Below are 25,188 nucleotides of genomic sequence, written 5' to 3'. Positions count from 1 at the left end.
TGTTTTCCTAACCTAGTTGACATCAATGCCAACATTATTCGCAACAAAATTTGTTTATTTGGAAGTTGTACATATATAGAATGCAAGCACATATATGGAAATGCAAGTGCATATACAAAAGCTACACATGCGCTTGTGCTTCCATATATGTGAGCATATACAAAAACAATTTTTTGTTTATATGCTCATATACGAAAGCTTCCATATTTGTGTGCATATACGAAAGCTATGTATATACAACTATGCACATATATAGAAGTTGCACATTTACGTGTATATTAAAAATAACTCTTCCTTATTGACTAATCAAAATAAATTAGTTATTTTCATTATTTTTTGAAATTGTAATATCCTTCCACCATTATCATTCACAATTCTATTTGTGAGGTGATAATTAAAAACCATATTTTACAAATCAGTCGACCATCAAGAACGGTTGTGAACTAAACCAAGAAAATGTTTCACATATGGCACGAGAGGGAATGAATGAAACGGGAGTTTTATGGGGAGAAGGGGGGATACAAAAGAAATATCTCTGGATACTACCGACCATTAGTTTTAGCGAACCCCCATTCCTTACCTTCCTAGATTCCCATATTTGATTTGCAGGAAACTTAAAGTGAGGATGAAAGTTGATCTTCTTAACATGAAATTGGTTGCTTGTGGAGTTATCTTAGCTCGAGGCCGATCTTGACTCTGAAGAGAGTGAAAAATGAGAGCCAAATAATAGGCGGATGTAGTTAATTGTCGCTCTGTAAAAGGGAAACCAGTGTGTTGGGGCAAAAACTTTATATTTCTCTCTGCTCCCTATGTGAAAAATAATAGGTAAGATCTTTGCTACTAAGTTGTAACAATTTCAAAGTTTACCAAAACGACTGTTAAAATTAGCAAGCATTTTATACACATGTTTTAATTTGTTAGGGAAACGATGTTTCAATCTCTTAATGGATCAATAAATTAATGTTTATGAATATAGATTTAGTGTTTGGTGTTTATGTGCATAGCAATTGAAATGGTTAAATATTTTCAAGGTTTTTGATTAGTTTCAACTGTTGTTAACTAGTGAAGAGGTAATTTCCAAACAAGAAGATGTTGCATGCAACATAAGTGACTAATAAATGAAACATATGTGACGTTAAGAGCCAAGGATTGACCATAGAACAAGGCCAATCTTCAACAAAGAGATAAGTAGCTATGACCTTTTGGTTTAATAGGATGGATAAATTTTGTGGCGTTCTTTGAAAAGGAATACGTTGTTTGTGCTTAGTTATGGTTATTCTTGCATGCAAGCATGGTAAAGATAAAAATTGACTATATTAATCTTTGGGAAAAGAATGCACATGAATATCATTTGCATAAAATTTTGCCATGTTATTTTGGAAACACTGCATGGTATAAGATAAATTGGTTGTGCTAATCTTTTGAAGAGAAAAGCATATGAAATTCTTGTGCATTAAATGATAAGAATCACAAGATATGAACCCATGTTTGTTGGAAAAGATTGCATAAGTTGTGTGCACGGAAAGGATGACCATTGTATTATAAAAATATTTGTTTGCATGCAAGGAAAATATTAATTTTTAGGTTAAAATTCTTGAAATAGAAACATGTGACTGCATGCATGATACAAATAGCTATTGAGCTAGATTTTCTTGAAAGAATAAATGATTATTTCTACGAGTTTCTTGAAAAGAACATGTGCTTCTATGCATATAGATAATCGTTACTTTACTAAATTTTTTTGAAGAGAATGTCTGTTTTTTATGCACGAAAATAATAGCCATTAAGATAAATTCCTTTGAGATAGAGTTCTTGTAAAAAAATGCTTTTTACATGCATGGGAAGAAAAAAAAAAAACTATTGAGATAGATTTGTTGGGAAGAAATGTAGTTGCATGCATATACAGAATGACTATAATGTTAATTTCTTTTGGAAAAATATTACGTTATGCTAGTTCTTTTGGTTAAATGTAAGCTCATGCAATTTGCATGTATAAGAATAACACCTAATATATTAGCTCTTTAGGAAACAATTATATAATTGCATATAGAAAGAAATAGCTTTGGGGTGGGGAGGGGCTAGTTCCTTTGAATAAATTTCATATAATTGTATGCACAACTATGGTAATAGTTTCCTTTTTGAAAGAAGTATATGTTTACATGACCTAATATGATGTTTGTTGGGCTAGATCTCTTGAAAGATTGTTATGTGATTGCATGCACACGAATAATATCTTTTATGTTAGCTTTATTTTGAAAATTTTATTGTTAGGTCCGTCTACTACTAGTGTAGACCCTTATTGTTATTGTTAGTGTAGCCTCCTTATTGTTATTGTTGTGCCCTTACATTATTATTGTTATGTAGGCTCTGATTATATTGTGACCCTTTAGACTCTTATATATAGAAATGAGGTATTTTCATTTGTATCATTGAAGTTCATTTATGTGATGTAAAGGAGGTTTCCCCTCGAAGAGGCTAATTTTGAAGTCGTTGATCTATCTGTTTTTTTATCTGGTTACATAACATTTGGTATCAGAGCTTTGGATTCTAGGGTTTCACAGCTCCAAATAGATCATCGTGGAATTTTCATTATAATTTTTTTTTTTCTACGAACCTTCAGAACCTGAAATTGCAACCATGTGGAGTCGAAATTGTGTTGAACTTCATGTATAAATTTCATATATTTTCTCGCTATATTTTCAGAGATATGATCTGAGGAAGTTAGGGTTTATGCATGCTCCAAAATTCCATCTCAAACATGTGACCTAGGAAAAAATGTCATAACTTTCTCTCTGAGCATCAGATTTGAATTTCGTAAGAAGTGATGGAAAGATGACGGATTGTAACTTTTTAGGTATCATTTTCAGGGCCAAAGGTCGAAACAGTGACCCAGGACACTATGTACAAGTTTGCTCTACTGAACTAGTCTATAATCAGGTCATCGTGGGATATTGAGCATAACTCTTTCCTGAAGAATCCAACCTTGGTTTGAATTTTTGGGTTGGAAATAAGACTTAGAGGAATACTACAGGACAAAATTTCATATCTTGGAGATTCAGAATTACAGAGATACAACAACTGCAATATCTAGCTCCTAAGAAAAAGAAAAAGGTGTGTATTTTTTAAATTTTGCATAACTATTGTTTGAAAAATCAGTTTGAAGTGATTCAAAGGGCATAGCAAAGCATAAATATGATTGTTTGATTTCAAAATTTATTGAAACAAAAAAATGGACACACCTAGTAAGCAACCAGAGTTCTCTTCTATGACAAATGAAGAAGAGGAAGAAATACAACATGATATATCCAAATTACGAGAGCAAGTGCAACAAATTTCGCTCTCGCAAAGAGTAACCAAAAATGAAATGGAAGCTAAGATGGATGGTTTAAAGAATGGTTTGAAATTAGGTATAGAAGGTTTAAAGGATGGATTAAAAATATACATGGGAGCTTTGAAGGATGCTTTAAAATCATACATGGAAGGTTTGACAAAGTTGCTACAAAAAATGCTTCATAATGGCGAAAAGATATTAGATGAAACTCATGATGAGAACAAAAGAAATGTTAATCATGATTTCATAGACTCTAACGATGGATTGAAGACCCACCATATTCCAAAGATCGATATGAGGAAGTTTGATGACAATGATCCGGTAACATGGATACTACAAATGGAGTAATGCTTTAATCTCCATAATGTGCAACACACACAAAAGGTATGAATTGTAGCTTTATATTTAGAACCCAATCAGTTTGTATGGTATCGATAGTTTTGTTCTAGTAAACCACTTGTCACATGATCAATTTTTATGGAGGAAATGATAGCACATTATGAGGATACAAAGAGCAACACCTTCTTTAGCCAATTGATAAATCTCAAACAAAAGGGTTCAATGGCAGAGCACATTAAGGACTTCAAAAAATTAAATATAAGGGTAAATGATATTCCAGAGGAACATATGATTGATGTCTTCATAGGGACTTTAAAGGATAACATCCAACATGAGGTTCACCTTTGGGAACCTGATTCATTAGAGAAGGCATTCAGGGTGGCAAGAAAAGTTGAAAGCAAAATTATGGAAATAAGGAAGTCTACCACTCACAACTATAAAGATGGAAGTGTTGTTGCCCTCGCCTTACACAACCTACAAGGTTGAAACCACAAAAATTGGAATAAAAAAGAGGAAAAGGGATTTGTTACAGTTATGATAGAAAATACACTAAATGTCATAAGTGTGTCAAGAAGAAATTACTTACATAGATTCTGAAGAGGACAAAGAAAAGGAACAAGAAGCGTCAAAAGAAGAGGATATACACCAGGGACCAACCCTAGAGAAAGAAGAAATGAATGCGACCATATCTTGTAATGTATTGGCAAAAATTACCACTCCTAAAACTCTCAAGATAGAAAGACATATCAAGAAGAAAAAGGTAATAGTATTGATTGATTCGGGTAGTACCCATAATTTTATTCATTGTAAGATAGCCAAGGAATTGAATTGCTTCCTATATCCAGCACTAGAGTGTCAAGTGATGGTTTCAAATGGAGGAACTATAAATTTCTCTGGAAAGTGCCATAATATCAAGATAACCATGGGGGAATATGTATTGAATAGTCCAATGCTTTCCATTCCAATGGGTGGTGCTAATGTTGTACTAGGAGTCCAATGGTTACAATATTTGGGTATGATAGCTTTTAATTTTCAAGAACTTTTCTTGAAATTTTTTTGGGAAGGAAAGGAAGTTGAATTAAGGGGTATCACAGGGAAACCATGAAATATAATCAACTCTAATGGCATGACAAAGCTTCTAAAGAAAGAAAAACAAGGCGTAATTGCACAATTATGTTCACTAAAGATTCAAACATCAAAATCATCTATTTCTCCAAATCTCCAAAAAGTCTTGGACAATCATTCCAAGGTATCTGAGACTCCCAAAGGCCTCCCACCTATTCATGATCGTGATCATGCTATTCATTTGATTCCAAGAAGTGTTCCTCCAAATATCAGACCTTACAAGTATCCCTATGCCCAAAAGAGTGAAATTGAACGTATGGTTGCAGAAATGCTAGAGGCTGGTATAATTCAACCTAGTCAAAGTTCTTTCTCTGCTCCAGTAATATTGGTGCATAAGAAGGATGGATCATGGCACATGTCCAAATTATAGGGAGCTCAACAAGCTCAATATTAAAGACAAATTTCTCATTCATGTCATTGATGAATTGTTGGATAAATTACATGGAGCAATTTACTTCACCAAGTTAGATCTTCATTCAGGGTATCATCAAATTAGAATGAAGACTGAAGACATTCTGAAAACAACATTTAGAACTCATGAGGGTCATTATGAATTTTTGGTCATGCCTTTTGGCCTTACCAATGCACCTTCTACATTTCAAGGTTTAATGAATTCCATTTTCAAACCCTTCCTTAGAAAATTTGTGTTAGTATTTTTTGATGATATACTAATCTACAACACATCTTGGAAGGATCATGTTCAACATGTTGACAAAGTTCTCAAACTATTGGAGGAGAAACAATTATATGCAAAAACCTCCAAATGTTTTTGTGGAGTACAGGAAGTGGAATATCTGGGTTATATTGTATCTCATGAGGGTGTTAAGGTAGACCGTAACAAAATTAATCCATTAAGGAATGGAAAATCCCCACAACCATAGAGCATCTTCGAGGATTTCTCGGGGTTGATAGGGTATTATCGCAATTTTGTTAAGAATTATGGGAGAATAGCAGCACCTCTGACAAAATTACTGAAGAAAGATGCATTTTATTGGACTCTAGAAGCAACTACGTCCTTTGAACATCTTGAAGAGGCAATGTGCCAAGCACTAGTCTTAGCTACGCCAGACTTCACAAAAACCTTTATTATGGAATCTGATGCCTCAGGAAATGGAATTGGTGTTGTTTTAATGCAAGAAGGAAGACCCATTGATTTTGAAATTCGTCCAATCAAAGGAAAATATTTACACAAACGTATTTATGAGAAGGAAATGTTGGCAATACTACGTGCACTAAAGCAATGCCAACCTTACCTAATGGGAAGACACTTCAAGGTAAAAACAGATCATGATAGTCTTAAATACTTTTTGGAACAAAGATTATCTTTAGAAGAGCAACAAACATGGGTCACAAAAATGTTGGGTTATGACTTTGAAATCATCTACAAAAAACAGAAGAAAAATGTTGTTGCAGATGCACTCTCAAGAAAGGATGAGGATGTGGAATGATTTATTTGTGCCATTTCTATTATCCAACCAGATTGGATAACCGAAGCAAGGGATGAATGGAAGAATGATGAAGAAGTATGGACGCTCATTCAAAAGTTGTAGCAAGATCCCAGTTAATCTGATACATTTAGATGGAAAAATGATTCAGTATGGTACAAAGATCGCTTATATCTTTATAAGAATTCCCAAATCAAACAAAATATTCTTGTGGAACTGCACACCTCTCCCTTAGGAGGGCACTCAGGATTTTCAAAAACTTACCACAGGGCCAGGAAGGATTTTTTCTGGGAGGGCCTTAAATCTGATATTCAAAAGTTTGTGGCGGAATGTTTGGTTTGCCAACAAAATAAAGTTGAGACAATTAAGACCTCGTGTCTGTTACAACCTTTAGCTATTCCAAGTCAACGTTGGGAGGAGGTTTCAATGGATTTTATTAGAGGTTTACCCAAGTCCGAAGAAAAGAGTGTCATCATGGTGGTAGCTGATAGACTTACCAAGTATGCACATTTTTGTACATTATCTCATCCATTTAAAGCCAATACAATTGCTACTGCATTTATGGAAACAATTCAAAAGATACATGGAAACCCAAAGATTATTGTAAGCGACAGAGATCACATTTTCACTAGAAATTTTTGGACGGAATTATTTTCTTGTCTGGGTACTCAATTAGCTCATAGCTCATCTTATCATCCTTAATCTGATGGGAAAACAGAGAGTGAAAAAATGCTTGGAATGATATCTTAATTGCTTTCTATTTGATAAACAAACACAATGGGTCAAGTGGTTACCTCTGGCTAAATAGTGGTATAACACTTCCATACTGCAACAAAAATGGCCCCATTTATGGCACTTTATGGATATCATCCACCATCCTTCACATCATCTTTAAGAGAAAATTCTAAGGTTCAAGTAGTGGAAGATCACATCAAGCATCAACAACAAGTTCTCCAACTCTTAAAGGATAACCTCACTTTGGCACAAAATCGAATGAAACAACAGGCAGATCAACATCACAGCGAAATAATTTTTGATGTAGGCAACTGGGTATTTTTACGGCTATAACCATATAAACAAATGTCCCTCAAGCAAGCTGAGAAGGATATTAAATGATTACCAAAGTAATATGGTCCTTACAAGGTGTTGCAAAAGTTTGGTACTATGACATACAAATTGGAGCTTCCTGCATCTTCCCGAGTGCACCCAATTTTCCATTTTTCATGCTTAAAGAAGGTTATAGGTGACAAGCTCCGAGTTCAAACTATATTTCCAGAACTGTATGAGGAAGGAAAAATAATATTGGAATCTAAAGTAGTCATGGAAATAAGAACCCAACAATTATGAAATTGATCAATTTCAGAGTATCTCATCAAGTGGAATAACTTACTTGCTGAATATTCCACATGGGAGGATGAGAATTTTATACGGAAGCATTCAGAACCGCTCAAGCGTTGAGGACAACACTTTTTTGAAGGAGAGGGGCATGTTAGGTCCCTATACTTCTAGTGTAGCCCCTTATTGTTATTGTTAGTGTAGCGCCCTTATTGGTATTGTTGTGCTCTTACATTATTATTGTTATGTAGGCTTTGATTATATTATGACCCCTTAAACTCCTATATATAAAAATGAGGTCTCTTCATTTGTATCATTCAAGAATTGTTCATTTATGTGATGTAAAGGAGGTTTCCCTATCGAAGAAGCTAATTTTGAAGTCGTTGATCTATCTCTTTTTTAATCTAGTTACATAACATGTATGCTCTTGCATGCAAATTATGCTAGCTTCCTTTAGAGAAAAGATTATGTATCTGCATGAAATTGTGAAAATTTGATGTATTCCCATGCAAAACCATAGCCAATGTGCTAGTTTCCTTTAAAAGAATAAGGACAATTGTAATAGTTATTCTTTGGAAAAGAGTATGGACTTGTGTGTGGGGGGAATAACAATTAAAGTGGCATTTATTTATAAACATGCTTTGATAGCTATATGCTTATAATTAATGCATGAACAATGTTGTTAATTGAAGCATGTCGTGATATTTTTGTTACATGTCATGTATGCACATGAAAAGATGTTGAAGTATTGCTAGCATGGAATTATTATTAGTTTGATTAATACTTGAATTAATCATGATATCAACAATTTGCTAATAGTAATAGTTGTAGAAAATATTGCGACGTATGCAAGATTGATTATGTTTACCATTTTGGAAGGCAATAAGTTAGTGGTGTATGTAAGTTGAAGGAATGTTAGCTATTGGATAATCCACTGGTGGGAAGATCCATGCCCCAAAGACACAATGTTCAAGGGTTTGTGGGTAAATGATATCATGATGATTGTAATAGCTTATAGCTAATTATGTTGCATTTAAGATTATATTTATTTGTAATATTTTATGACAATAGTCAAAGGATGGACTCCCTTATAACCATTGAGTGAGGGGTGAACACTCTCACGAGCGTTTAATAATAAAATTAAATTTTTGTTGTTTTTCATCATATAGGGTTTCAAGGGTATATCGATATTTCCATGATGTGTTTGTCTATCGAGACATTCTTATGATGTTGATTCCTTGCATGACATGTCATTTATATTATCAAATATGTGATTAACTAATCTACTTAAAGGAATCATGAAAAAGATGCAACACTACAATAGAAAGTTTATGTTAATATGCTAAAACAATGGCAATCAATGTTTGTGTAACTTACTATTTCTTTACTAAAGATTTTTTAACTATGTAATGATGATGGTTTATCCAATGGTAATTAGAGGAACATGGAAGAATTTCATAAATTTACATGTTGATAAACGCTGTAATTTTTTTTTTTTAACTCCATGCATTTTCATGGGAGGTTACCAATGGATTTTTTTTAACTCTCATACAATAGTAAAAAGTGTGATAAATATAATGAATAAGAGTAGCATGTATCAATGGATTTTTGGATTTTAAAATGTCAAAGACCATGATTTTTATGTTCAAGTAAATGTCAAAATGATATTAAAACTCCTTAATTTATCAAAACTATGATTTTTATGTTCAAATAAATGTCATAAAATGATATCAAAACTCATGAATTATCAACATAATATAAAAGTATGAAACTTATACAAAAATTAATCAAAATAAAAGAAATTATTCCAAATAAATAAATGCCGATTTTTAATATTATTAAGAACGAAAAAAACCTTTTATTTTAAAAATTTATAGAATTTATATTTACAAAAATATTTTGAAATGGTTATTACACAATTATTTTATTTTAAAAATTTTTAGAATTTATATTTACAGAACTTTTTTGAAATGGTTATTAACCAAAATCTTGGATGATTACATTGAGAACTTCATATTCTCACGTTTATTTCTTACATGGACATCAAATTTTTTATTATAAAAATAAAAATTTATTTTAATACGTTGAAAAAATATTATGAAGTAAAAAATATATATTTTTAAAGTTTTCTTCCCCGAGGCATTATCGAAAATCTTATTATTTTTATTATAGAAAAATGTAATATTTTAATATAAAAAAAATATTAACAAATAAATAATGAAATGGACATTTATATTATATAAAATTAAAATATATTGAAAAAAATATATATATATTTTAATAATAGGAAATATAATAATATTTTTTTAACTTAAACAATCTTAATATTTTTAATATAGAAAAATATTAACCAGTAAAAATGGAATGGGAATTTATACAAAAATATAAAACTAATATATATATATATATATATATATATATATTTTATTATATGAAAATGTTAAAAGGTAATTTTAAGTGTTATTTTTGGAAAGTTTTTAGTTTATTTTCCAATTTAATTTATATATAATTTTGCATAGATTTGTTGAAATCGTTGATTTGACAAGTGTATTTTTCACAAATAAAGTGCCAAAGATGCTGAATCCATATATGCACTTAAAAAAACTAGTTTAAACAAAACATAAATCAAAATTTGATCACACTTTTTTCACTTGATTCCAGCCAGAAATCCACTAAAAACTCCAAAAAATGACACTTAAAAACTACTCCAATTTTATTAAAAGCCAAATACATTTTACAAAATCCAAGAAATATAATACTATTTTTTTAAAATTAAAAATCTTACTATTATTATCATAGAAAAATGTTAAAAATATTTCAATATATATATAATATTAACTACTAAAAAATGAAATAGGCATTTATACAAAATACAAAATTAAGAAGATGAAATATGTTTTAATGTTAAAAAATATTTTAATAGACGTTGAATACGTTTACAAAATCCAGGAAAATATAATACTATCTTTCTAACAAGGAAGGAAAAATAAATCCTAGCCACAAATTAAAGATATATGAACTATGAACATTCAAGAAAAATTGTTTCAAACTATATAAAAAACACTATGATCGCGATAGTCGTGAAGCTCCAGGTGCGGCTACTCTGATGGCCTTGTAATGCTCAATAACGAATCATACCTTGCTCTCCAACTGAAATTATACTTCCAACCATTTTACATTATATGGTCCATTTGGAAGGTGTCGGAACACACTTGTTTTTAACAAAAAGTTGTAGTGGTTCGAAGCTCTCTTGGTAGAGAAGAGAGAATGGCAACGCATGAAGGTGGATGTGTAAAACATAAAGAAATATGTAGTGGAAAGTACAGAGGTGGTGAATGTGAAATCATTTCAGGATAAAGGAAAAATGATTGCCCAAATAAACAACCATGAAGAGAATGCAAGAGAAGAAACGAAAAGAGATTCCACCAAAGTTTCTAAAACTTGGGCTCAAGTTATTAGCAATTTTGCTAATAAGGAAGCATAAACAAATATTCAGGTTGACAATATGCAAGATAGTGAAGGCAAGGAAAGACAAAATAGGGCAGCAAACATAATTATTAAAGGGGTGAAACACTATGGGAAAAATGAATGTACTCTTGACCTCGCAAGAGACTTCTTGAAAGACAAGTTGCTATGGCAAGGACAAATATGCCAAGCATGGAGGGTGGGTAAGTTTAACGGGGAGAGAGCCAAGCGCATAAAAGTCATTATGCCTAGCTTGCGTGATAAATATATCATTCTAAGCAAGAAACATCTTTTGAGGGGTTCTCATTTTTTCCTAGAAGAATATTTAACTGTAAAACAACAAAAGGAAAGAAGGGAGGAAATTTTAAAGGTTAGGGCAGCGAGAGATGAAGGCAAGAGAGCATGGATTTATAAAGGCAAAGTTGTGATAGTGCGATTTAGACCCCCTTCCAAAACAGAGCAGCAAGATGGTAATAAAGAAGAGGCAACAAACTCTTCAACAAGAAATCAGAAAGCAAGGTCAGTATGGGAAAGTAGGGACAAAGACTCAAATGCGAGTCTTGCATGTCAAAATAAATAACAATCAAGTCATACCCAGGTTTCCTTAAGATTAGTTTGTTGGAACCGCAGAGGTTACCCATGAAAACGAGGACCTGGGTTAGGGCCTATTGCGGAAGATAGAGACATAATTTGCCTCATAGAAACACATGAGCATGAAGGGTGCAATACACCTCTGTTTGAAGGATACTAGAAGATGACAGTGTGGAACAAGGCAGCAAGGAATGGAAAAGGGCACGGGGGTATCATGGTTTTAGTAAGGGAGAAAGAAGGTCGTCTTATTCAGTTAGAAAAAGAAGACTCAAATAAGCAATTCATTTGGTTTAAAATATCAGAAAATGGAAACCACATCAGAATTGCAGCATGCTATTTTGCGTCGCGGGTTTCAAAAATCTACAAAGGTAGAGGGCTTGACCACAAAGATCCATTTGCAGCCTTAAAAGCAGATATTGCAACATATTCATAGCTAGGTGAAGTTCTTATAGTGAGTGATTTCAATGTTAGGACTGCAAGTGTGCAAGCTACCATTCTTTGTTGTAAAGATGATTGTGACCCCATTTGGCTTAGAGAAGAAAGTAATCATCAGTGGGAAAGAATTTCAGAAGATAAGGGTTGCAATCTCTTTGGTGAAAAATTGCTTACTCTATGTGGGGCCTTTGATTTAGTCATTTGTAATGGCTTGACTAGATGGGCAAAGTCAGGTAATTTCACTTGCAATATTTACAATGGAGCAAGTGTGGTAAATTATGTAATTTGCTCGCATGGTTTGTGTGAGAAAATAGAGTAAGTTTTGGTTGAAGATCAACTGTGAGACTTGAAATCAGATCACAAGCCAATTTATTTATGTTTCTCTTGGATTGGAAAGAAACAATCAGAGTAAAAAATTCAGCATGCCCAACAAAATCTCCCACAGGGCAGAATTCTTTTGACCCTAGAAAATTGTAATACCTTCAAAATGACGCTACAAAGGCTCTTCGAGAAGGAGAAAATTACAATTCACAAACTTCATAGTCAAGAATTAATACATTTAATTCAATGCGCACTTGCAAAGTGCAAAAGAGAAAAAATTAAGAAGTCTGAAACAAATTGCTTTCTAGTTAATGCTTGGTTTGATGAGGAATGCAAAAAGGCAAGGAGAATGTGGAAAGAGTCAAACAAGGATAACATAAAGTTCAAAGCTTACAAGCAATTATTAAGCAAAAAAAAGGTTGATTTCATGGTTTCAAGGAGGGAAGAACTAATTTTCCTTAGGAAAAATAATCCCAAATTATTTTGGAAGGAGCTCCAACTGAAAAAGATACAAAATGGAAATAATATTACAACTTCTAAATGGTTTGACTATGCAAGACAACTCTATGAGCAGGTTCCCAAGGTTGACCCTCCCCCCTTGGTCAACATTGATACTAAACTCTTTACGATACAAGAGGTAGAGATGGGTATCAAGAAGTTGGGTGTTGGAAAAGCAAAAGACTTAGTTGAACTCCAAGCAAAATATCTAAAGTGGGGCTCAAAGATTCTTGCACCTCACATTACAAAAATCTTCAACAACATCATACAACAAAGGCTCCCCACATATTGGACAATTAGTCTGGCAATACCTCTTTTCAAGAGCAATGACGTCAATAATCGCTCCAAGTATAGGACCATCATGATAAACCCTTTGTTTGCAAAGCTATTTGGAAGCATGCTAGAAAACAAAATTAGCAAGTGGGCAGAAGAAAGAGATAAGCGTGCTAAATGGCAAGTAGGTTTTAGACCTAAACATTCCACAGTTGATCATTGTATAACTTTAAGGCACATCATTGAAAAAGTTTGAGAGAAAAAAGAATAGTATTTTGTTGCTTTGTTGATTTCAGAAAAACGTTTGACTCAGTTCCTAGGGATAAGATTTGGCAAATAATGGAGGAACTTGGGGTTCCTAAACATTTGAGAGCAAATGTGCACACGTTGTATGAAGAGGTGAAAGTCAAAATTAGAACTTCAACAGGCATTTCTGAAAGCTTTAGAAGCGATATCGGGGTCAAGCAAGGTTGCCCACTGTCTCCTCTTTTTGGTTTATATATTGACAAGATTGAGGAGTGGTTAAATTCGCAAGGGGGTGATGGTATCTATTTGGGCAAGTTTGTTATAAGTCTTCTTTTGTATGCAGATGACCTTATTTTGATTGCTAAATCGGCTCTTGGTTTGCAAGAGCACTTACTATCCCTTGAGCATTTTTGTAGAAGTGTGGGGATGCAAGTCGATATCAGCAAAGCGAAAGTAGTGGTTTTCTCTAAGAAAAGAAAACATAACCAGCATAAGTTCTACTTTGAAGGCAACATTCTGGAAGAAGTTGCGATTACAAATACCTCGGAATTGACTTCAACAAAAATCTAAGCTGGAATGGTTGTAGAAAGAAAAGAACTTTGGGGGGTTGGAAAGAATTTTACGGTTTTCAAAATAGGTGTAGAGAGGCAGAGTTATGGGACTGGAAAACCACTCAAACTCTTTTTGGGCTTCTAATGATTCCGATGATTCTCTATGGCTGTGAACTATGGGCTAGCATTACATCCGACATGCAGTGGAGACAAATTGAGAAAATTCAGAAGTGTTTGATTACAAACAAATTTAAGATTAAAAGTGCAGTTCCTTATGATATCTTGTTAAGTGGAACAAGGACTTCTCCTATTGAAGCAATTGCTATGGTGCGAGTCATAAGGTATTTAAAAAAAATTGAGCAAGTGGAATAGGGTAGATGGCATAAGGTTGTCTTTAATGATAGATTGTGCAGGGGCAAAAAAACTTGGATGCAACAAAATAACAAATGGTTTAGTAAATGGAATATTTGCTTGAACACGTGTCTCATAAACAACAAAGAGATAAAAGATTTTGTTCTGGAAAAGTTCCACAAGTGTACTTGGGATAAGGAGCTAGGAAGAAAGAAAAATTGCTATATTGAAGTGTTTAATCCCACTCACATTCATCAACCAAAAGCATAAATAGAGGCCAATATCTCTTGGAGAGCCAAAATTCTTATTGCTTAGTTAAGGACTAATTCTCATCAACTTTGTTGTGAAACAAGGCGTTGGAAAAGACCAAAGGAAGTGTGGGAGGAAAGAGTATGCATTTTTTGTTCTTTCGGAAAAGTGGAAACAGAAAAACATTTCATTTTAGAATGTGAGGCCTTCAAATACAACATGGAAAGTTATGCAGATATGTTGTCAGCTAACTCTTTGGATAATCTATTTAGCGAGGGATTTAACTCTTTGGATAATCTATTTAGCGAGGGGTTTGTCGAGAAGCTGGGAGCATTTGTTTTGAAGCTTCACAGAAAAAAGGGCCAAATACATCAAACGGATGAAGAAACAATCTGTCCCATAAGCTATCTTTAGCCTTGTGGACGTTAAAATACTTTCTTTCTTTCTAATTAAGTCAATGACTTATTTTGCAGAAATTAGGTCGGCTAAAAGATGGAGAATAATAAGACAGATCAGATATTTGGAAGGACTTTTTAGTGGGGTTTTTTTGATGAGTATGTTTGTAGAGAAAATGTAGATGTGGAGCATTCATTTTATTAGAGTTAGGTAACTATTATTATTTTTGGTAGGAGTGTGGTTTTGGTACCAACATTATAGCAGAAATTATCATTTTATGGGGTGGTCTCATAGGTACAAAGTAACTAGTGCTAGAGAGCTTACAAGTTTATGGATTTGCTAAAAGCATCATTGACTAAGTCAAATATTATACTTTGTTTAATCCTCCTCTATTATCAAACTGGATGAGGCCAATAAGAACCCTAATAAGTACTTTCGAACATATTGGTCATATATACAAAGAACAAAACCAGAGCGTCGATCGATCTTCTCTCCAAGCTAAGTATTTCAAAGGATCCTGGTAAGATACACTTCACAGCATTTGTACCGTATGTTCTGACTAATGCCAATAGCGTTAATTTCACTTAGGAGGCGATTGTTGGTATGATTTGTTATCACATGATGAGCCCTGCTATAGTTTTTAGGGAGATACGATGATGGAGGCAAGAGCTAACGGGCATACTATAGGGCATTAAATGCCCCGCTACATGCGCCCCCGTTAGCTATTTAACACGCGCGCGGCTTATTTTTTATTTATCCATCACCCCACGCGCGTGTTAAATAGCTAACGAGGGCGCATGTAGCGGAGCATTTAATGCCCTATAGTATGCCCGTTAGCCCGATGATGGATACATATGTTGTATCATTTTGTTTTTTGGGACAATCTGAAGGGGTCATTAAGTGGACAATATGCTGTATATTTTTCTTACAGATGAATATAGGGCAGATGATAGATAGAATCTCAGGATTAGAAAGGTTTTTGACAAAAGATAGGGTCATTAAGTGGACAATACGCTGTATATTTTGCTTACAGATGAATATAGGGTAGATGATAGATAGATTCTCAGATTAGAAAGGCATTTTGACAAAAGATATATAGGAGATTTGAAAAAAAAACTTGTAGACAGATCCAAGACCACGTACTCGGTTTTTATTTTTAATGAAAAAATTGCTTTTTCCTTTTAAAAAACAGAAAAAATGGAAGGCAATATGGGGTGTATTAAATGCCCTATAGCAAACTTGATATTGCTTGCCATGAATGTAAAATTTGTCATTGAATAAATATTATTTTTAGGAGCCAAGTGCGTGAAGCTTCTGCAACAATGACAACCATGGACGAAGAATACGGATACTCGGCAGGACGAGCGGGAATCCCCGACGACACTCTTCTCTACGCAATTTTCTGAGACTTCACATTATCAGACTCGATGCTAGCCGAAGAAATCGAGTCCCAATTTAGATAACTCCAGGTACAATGCCTAGACACAATTTCAGATTTTGCCAAGGATTATATATGGCAACGAGTCATTCAACCTTCAATCTACTATAACCTCATCGTGCCCCTGTACTCTCAATTCCAACCTCCGGGACTCGAACCCGTGGGCTTCTGTTTCCTACCACAACAAGCTCAAGTACAAAGAAAACGTTCAGGGTGAGTGGTTCATGGTCTTTAGTCTATGCGAAATCACGAAACGCATACCTAGTTTTTCGACCAGGGTTTGGGATAAGACGACGAATTTCTACTCATCAAGGCTACTTACGCGATTTCACGGTGGCTCCGGCTAGAAAACCACTAGAACAGGGTTTTTATTCACATTCTGCCTTTGTCTGCTTTTGTGGGAGAGACTTTCCATTTATCGGTGAAACCCTAGTGGTTTTGTGCAAATCAAAGCGAGCAATGTTGTTTAGAACGCTATAAACAATCGTATTAAGGGTTATCTGGATAAAGAGAAGGTTTATCTTGATAAAGAGAGGGTTAACATGCATAGGGTTAGGGTTCGAGTTCCTCTGAGCATGGCTTAGGTTCTAAAGCACGAGCTGCACTTGATTTCCAAGGAGGCCTTTTATGATCGGGACGTGGATTCCATGGAGGAAGCGTCTCAGTCAGAGAAAAAAAATTTGGCAATAAGGAGATCGTGGATGTCTCTGTGAGGATGGCAAGGGCCATGTATGCTCAGCTTGTGCAACAAGTCTTTCAAGCACCACGTTGCTATCTGTTGTCTCCTATGTCGTCCCCAAATCACAAGGGGGCGGAACTAGGTATGGAGATAAGTTGTGGACTTGAGATCATGTATTAGGAGAGGTCGCATTATCAGTCTAAAACAGAGAATCCAGAATTCACACTGAGTGGTTCAGGGGTTGCTGGAGTCCAAAGTTTGGCAAACTTAGTTGTCCATGAGTACATTAATTGCAGTAGATAAGATAAGATAAGATAATTATATTTATGTCCAACTAATGACCACAAAGTAGGTTAAAGGCACTTTTGAGTACATTGATATATATACAAAGCGGGAGAACCAAACGGTCTCCTATAAAATATAATGCATGAAGTAAATCAAAGATACAATGCATGAAGTAAATCAACATCTGGCCCTAGCAGAGAAGATTCAGGAGCTAATAGGTATGAGGATTAGAGCCATCTCTCCTAACATCTGAGGTTGAATGAATAACATTGAATAAACTCAACAAATTCTGTTGGCCCGATGAAGAGCTGATGGCAAATGCATAGTGTCCACTAAATTGTATCCTGGGGTGGTTCACACACTGTTGAGTGTTGGAGGACCTAGTCTCTCTCCCAGGAATAAATCTGAGACGAAACTGTTGTTGAGGTCTCATGTGGCAGGGTGAGGTCCCATAGATCCTCAGTATTATGGAGTCTGGATATGTATTGTCATCAATTGATCTCTTGGTGCCCCTGTCTGAAGGTAGTACCCTAAAAAATGGCGTGATCCTCTGTATGGGGTCTAGTCTGATGGGACGCTGAAGAATATGCGCTCGGAACCTAAGAGCCTCCTGCGTATAGGGCAAAACATCTCTGATCGGGGTACCTGAAAAAGTCGACGAGGGTTCGAAAATCTCTGAACAATCAATGAAACCTTCCTCTGATCTCGTAGTAGATAGGGCATCCAAGGATGAAGTGTACCTCGGTATCCACTTCCTATAAATGACATACCTGGAAGAGTCTGTATAGTCTATCCATCTGGTGGTCTATCTCTACTCGAAGTCTATGAGAGCCTACAAGGAACTGGCCTAGAGGAATGTGAAGAGCATGCATCTAATGGTGAAACATACACTGGGGTCGAACAATGAGCCCGTCTCTCAACTCCAAGAAGTGCTCAGCGTAGAAGCCCATCTTTGGGCACAACCCTCCTGGGGGATTGACCCAGGTGACCTGGACAAACTGCCTGTAGATGTCCTCCTTGATGATCTTGTTTAGCTCCTGTCTAGTAGGTAAAAGGTGACCAGGAGCATCTAAGGAATATCGGAAAGGAGGGAGATGATCCAACTGAATTCCCACTGACTCTAAGAGTTTTAAAACCCCTGTAAACCAACATCTGGCTCGGCCTGAGGGAGTAGAACGGGCAATAGTCTCAGAGGAGCAATATGCCAAGTGAGGATAACGATCCCTAATCTTTATCGAGTCTGCCAAGCCCTAGACACGATGCAAGAATGAAACCAATCTGAAGACCGTCTCAAGCCGAAAGGGCTGAGCTCCAAACTCTGCAAGGATGATGTGTTGTGGCACTGTCAGTTTGCACCTAATGATGCGGCAGAGAAGAAGAATCTAGACTCTCTCAGCTGAAGCCTAGTCTGACTCAAGTAAAGAAGGTCCACAAATCTCTAAGCCATATAGAACAGGGACGAATGATGGTTTCCATGAGGCTCATCTTGGATGAGATGTCCTCGAAGTGATGTCAAAAGCACTATCTCTCGAGAAGGGCTAAGGATCCATATCCTTTGTTGATCTGAGCCTGAAGTGTTGGTCGCAAACAAAAGCAGGGATCTGAGAATTGCACCCCCAAGTAAGTATATGTGTTGGTGATCTAAATCTCCTCCCCTTTGAATAGAAAGTGAAGGTATGAGGTTTTCTTCACCCCATTGAAGATCATAACCTTGGTTTTACTCAGGTTGACCGTCAACTGTCGATGGTCACAAAACAGAGCTAAGGCATCCAGTTGCCTCTGTAATCCTTCTGGGGATGAGGAGAGGAGGACCACGTCGTCAACAAAGAGTAGAATAGATACCAGAACCTAGTGAAGGAGGAAACCATCAGTGTCATAAATATGCTTATGTAGAAATCCTTCCAACTCATCAATATAGATCCCAAACAGGGTAGGGGACAGTGGACAACCATGTTTAACCCCAATAGTGCTTCAAATGAAATCAAACATCCCATGGGCTGCGTGAAGATGATCAAGAACAGACTCATATAGGCGCATAATAGCGTTCAATAGGGTTAACATGCATAGGGTTAGGGTTCGAGTTCCTCTAAGCGTGGCATAGGTTCTGAAGCACGAGCTGCACTTGATTTCCAAGGAGGCAGAGGCCTTTTATGACCGGGACGTGGATTTCATGTAGGAAGCGTCTCAGATAGAGAATTGTTTTGTCGATAAGGAGATCGTAGATGTATTTGTGAGGATGGCATGGGCCATGTATGCTCAGCTTGTGCGACAAGTCTTTCAGGCACCACGTTGCTATCTGATGTCTCCTATGTCGTCCCCAAATCACAAGGGGGTGGAACTTGGTATGGAGATAAGTTGTGGATTTGAGATGATATATTAGCAGAGGTCGCATTATCAGTCTGAAACAAAGAATCCAGAATTCAGACTGAGTCGCTTAGGGGTTGCTGGAGTCCAAAGCTCAGCGAAAGCAGACCAACCAAGTTGTCGATGAGTACATTAAGTGCAGTAGATAGGATAAGATAATTATATTTATGTCTAACTAATGACCACAAAGTAGGTTAAAGGGATTGTTGAGTAAACTAATGTATATACAAAGCGGGAGAACCAAAGGGTCTCCTATAAAAGATACAATGCATGAAGTAAATCAACATCTGGCCCTAGCAAAGAAGACCCATCTCTCCTAACATCTGAGGATCATCAAAGACTGTTATCGATTTTCTTGGTCACTATTTGTAGGATAGACACGTCATACAAAGAAGTGCACACATTACACTATCAAAGTTAGTGGTGGGATTAGTTATAATTTAGGATATTAAAATATAAGTTAACATACAAAAATTATATATATATATATATATATATATATATATATATAGAGATTAAAGTTAAAAATAATAATAATTAATTAAATAAATAATATTTTATTGAAAATAAAAAGAGGCGGGATCCACAAAGAAAAAGATTAAGCCCGATTCTATTACATGTTGAATTACAATTAATTATATATGTTGACGCGATGTGCGCAACTAGAGAGAATCATTTTCATTATGCTTTAAAGACAAAACATTCCTTAAGAGGGTGGCAATGTAACAAACATAAATATATATTAAATAATAATTAATGTAACAAACATTAATATATAGCCCTGAGGGTTCCTCAATTAGTCAAGTCCCCATCATTAAAGCACCTTTGCTATTGAGAGGTTACGGGTTCAATTTTCTCAACACTCTTGAGATTAGGGTCCATGGTTGAGCCGATAGGACATGATCCCTTCAAGTGGATTTGCTTGGTACAAATATTCAACAAGGGCCTAATGGTTAAGAGCATGTGTTTTCTCCTAAGAAGTCACAAGTTTAATTCTAAAATGGAGTAGAGTATGTCCACTATATAACTATCAATAATCTAGTGTAAATGTTAACAATTCCCTAAAACTTAATTTTTCGACTCTTGCTAAATCATAAATCTTGGTATATCTGGCTATCAGGCTGTTGGATATACTCTTGGTATTATAGTAATAACCATTAGGTTTGGTTTTGGGCCTCACCCAGATTAATCCAACACGTTACCGATTCACCATGGCTAAAAAAACAAAAGCGTTCAATCATTCTATCAATTATATATCTATCAAGACATTTATTAAAAATATAACCCTTCTCCAATATCAAACAAACATTTACTACAACCACCAAAACCTATAACATCTAACCACTAAACTCTAATTCATAACCAACAACCTCCTAACTTCTATAACCCATAACCCCTTAATCACTTCACCTATTTCTTCATGACCCTTAAACACAATAACCACTAAACCTGGACCATTAACCCCCATAATTAATACCCCACTTACCATTAACATATTAATCTATTAACCTCCCCTTACCCCTAACCCCTTAACGATTATCATGTTGACTCAATAATCCTTAATCCCTATAACCTGTAACCCCTTATTGCTAAACAAATTCAACCCCTTACTACTAACCCATAATAATTACCACCCCAACTCTTGTAACCTATAACCCCTTCATATATATAACCGATAACCTCCTAGCCACCATTGATCCATTGAGCATTACCCCTTGACCACATTCATTTACCAAACCTTAACACATAATTGCTCAACTCCTAACCCCTTAATCCATTGAGCATTACCCCTTGACCACATTCATCTACCAAACCTTAACACATAATTGCTCAACTCCTAACCCCTTAGCTCATATCTCTTTACCACTAACCCATTGCCCCGTAAACCCTTACCCTTATCATTCTTAACCTTCGAAGCCCCTAATTTAGGCATGGTAACACGTAACCCCTAACCAATAATCTATTTAATCACCAAACAAGAAGCTTATTCATAAAATATATTGATCAATGTCTAACTTCTAACTTATTTTTAATAATATCAGAAAATATCATCAACATTAAATTAGATGGATTTTTTTAATGACTTAACAGTTATTCTTATAAAAGATATTTATGTTTTATTGTTTTGACCTAACCAATTACAATTTCTTGGATCAAGGTAAGTTCATTGCAAATATATTTTTATATGTTATTTTAGAATTTTGTTTCTATTTGTTTATCATTTTTATATATTTAAAGATGGGGTTGGATGTTGAGACCATTTAAATAATTCCCTATCACCCCAATTGTATAACTATTAATAAAATCAAATTAATTGGGAATATCCAAGTTGCAGTGAGGGTGGTAAAGTGGGACCGTACTAAAAGCTAATGCTATTTTTTTTTTAAGAAATTAAAATCATTAACCACTATTATGGCTAGGAAATATAAGAACATGAAAAAGAATATTCCATATTTTTCTTTTCAAGTAATTGTTAATTTCTAACCCCGTTAACCTAGTTAATTACTCTTAGTAGATGTAGATATACTAAATAAACAAATGGTTGAGATTTTAACATGCAAACAAAATATAACAATGGAAGAAAATTAAAAACATCAATCTCCCTCACATGCATACATGATTTTTGTCTTTCAAAATATGTTGTTTCATTACTTAAGAATATTTTGAAGTAATTCTTCCATATCCATTACATTGAGCAATTTGGATCGACGTTTCGAACTAGTGAGCATGGTTCACCATCAAGACAATAATGAGAAATCCGATCCAATCCAAAGGAATAAATAGGGTAGAGATGCAAGAAAAAGGGGCAAACACCAAAAAAAATTACAAGCCACAAAATAGGTCAAACACAAACAAACAAACAAACAAAAATATATATATATATGTTAGAAAAAGGCAAGATTAAGTAATGAACATCAAAATGAAATTTTATATATCTTCATTAACAAATAAACCCTTAAAGTAATCAACTAGATCATATAACCATAACTTATAAATAATATTATAGTCCAAAAACTAACTTAAGCTTTAGTAATAATATGGCTTAATTTTAATAATTGTAAATAACAACTATATAATATTTAATCAATAATATTAATAATATCCTCACATCAACCGAGGCACATTAGATTTTGCATGCCAATGTTGCATGACTCATTAATGAGAAGGGTTGGGTGGCGATCATTCTCTGTGCACACTGAAGGTTTCTAACAACAAACCCTAAAGAACTAGGGTTTTTATCATAATAATACCAAAACCCTAAACATCAAAAGAATAAGATTTCTAGACTTTATCAACAACCCTAAGAGGACTAGGGTTTCAACATTATTGACATACCTTTAGCATCAAGAGGCTAGGGTTTTATAGTGAACCCTAAAGGTTAGGGTTTCAGAATAATGATCAAAGTGATAGAATGACGCGGGTAGATTAAATATAATGATTAACCACCCTAAAAATAATCTTTAATATTCAAAACCCTAGACATAACGATGTTAGTAATATAAAGCAAACTTCAAAAGAGAATGAATGTGCATTTTCTATGAAGAGAACCTTATAACAAAACTTGTATTTTAAGACATACCTTGAGTTGTTCTTTAATAAACCTTGTAGTATATCAATTCTTGAAAGGTTTCCTTTGCAATAGAACTTCTTTCATGCTTCAAGTCTATCCTTTGAAGTTTTCTCCATAACTTCTGTATTCTGCAATCTTTCCTATCAAGGAAAATATAAAGAAAGGGTTATTAGCATATAATACAAACAAACCTTGATATGGGAGGCAAACCAAACATAAAAGAGGAAACAAGGAACAAGATACTTATATTTTGGTAAAATGGTGAACGCTCCCTCTTAATCCAATCTTGAGGGATACCTACAATTTATCAAAATAATTCAAAAATGTTCTAACAAGACATATTAGACTTACAAACTCTAGAAATCAAAACATAAAGGAAAAGAATACAAGACTAAGAAGGATATGTAAGAGAGGACTTAGTAGTATAAGTCCTTGACTTTCGATTCTTCAGTATTATTCTTCTTAGGTGGAGCTTCATCAGTAATATTTTCTTGTTCCCTATCTCTCTTCTTATTCATTGGATTCTCAGGACATTGATTTTTGTAATGACCCAACTTATGATAGTTGTAACATTCAGTATTAGATAGGTCAACTTTCTTCTTTGGTCCTTTAAACTTCTTGAAGGTTCCCTTCTTGTTCTGATGAGCATAATAGGCATTAGAGGTGTTTTCTTCTTCATCCTCCTCCTTGTTGTTTACTAATGATATTTGAGCTTCTTCTTGACTGCATGCATTCCACATTTGTTTCAATGTTGGAGTATCCTTCCAACTACTAATTCTTGATGCAAAAACACTCGAAGATTTTGGTAGTTTTCGAAGAGCAACAATTACGAGCTCTTTTTATGGTATAAATTTATATGTTGCTTGGATTTCATCTCTTATTTTGGATATCTTTATGATGATACAGTATAATCTCTTGTCATCTTTATTTCCCTTAGTTCATTCTTGAGGCTTGTTATTTGACCAATGTTCTTGATGGTGAATAATTTGGAGAGAGCCTCATACATTTCTTGAGTGGAATCTATGTTGGATATGTATGGAATTAAGTTGTCCTTTATTCCATCCACTGGGTCATAGCCAAGATTTCGGTTTCTCTGAACTTCTCTTTCTCAGCTTCATTTGTAGGTTTCTTGACTTTTCCTTGAACAAGATTCAAAATTGTGTGCTTTTCGAGGATAAGATCTATCCTCTTAATGGCATGTAGTTGGAGGCTCCTTCTAATTTGTTTTCTCCCTTCATTGAGTTTTTCATGTTGTTATCTTCTACTCCTTGTGACGTTTCCTTGAAACTCTTTCTCTTATATATCTCCTTTCAATAGGTCTTATGTATTCCTTTTTCCTTCTTCTTCACTTTAGCTCTGATTCCATGTTAGAAAATCAAAAAGTAATAAAGATTTTATTTATGTTGATAATTACTTGTGATATATTTGAGTTCTTATTAACTTTATTATGTTCGTATTTTATCTTTGTTTCAGCAACTATCAAAAGAAAAACATGAAGATCAAAGACACTAGATGTAAGCACTCTTCTAGGGCTAAAACCCCTCTATAGGGGAAAATCCTATCAAACTCTTCTACTAGCAAATTGGAGTTGAGATAGACCAAGACCCTATACTCATATACCTTCCTCCTCCACCAAGTCAGTCTTCCAATATGATTTAGCAAACTTCAGTAGTATTTTCTTGTCCAACAGCTTTAGCCCAACAACCCAGAATTTTGGCCCAGCTTTAGCATTGTAGTTTCAGCCCCTCCAATAGTGTAGCAGCTTCACATGTGCGAGAGAAAGAGAGATAATTTTGACTTCTTGTTCTTGATAGAGAGATCCTTCTCCTTCACTATCATTTTCCTTCTTATCGCTTGAATTATGCACTTTTTCTGGCCCCAAAATATTTAGATCGAACTT

This window comes from Pinus tabuliformis, chromosome Q (genome assembly GCF_031772625.1).
Source record: "Pinus tabuliformis cultivar Carrire ecotype Pingquan chromosome Q, CPIR1, whole genome shotgun sequence".
Taxonomy (NCBI): domain Eukaryota; kingdom Viridiplantae; phylum Streptophyta; class Pinopsida; order Pinales; family Pinaceae; genus Pinus; species Pinus tabuliformis.
This window is presented reverse-complemented; position numbering follows the sequence as displayed.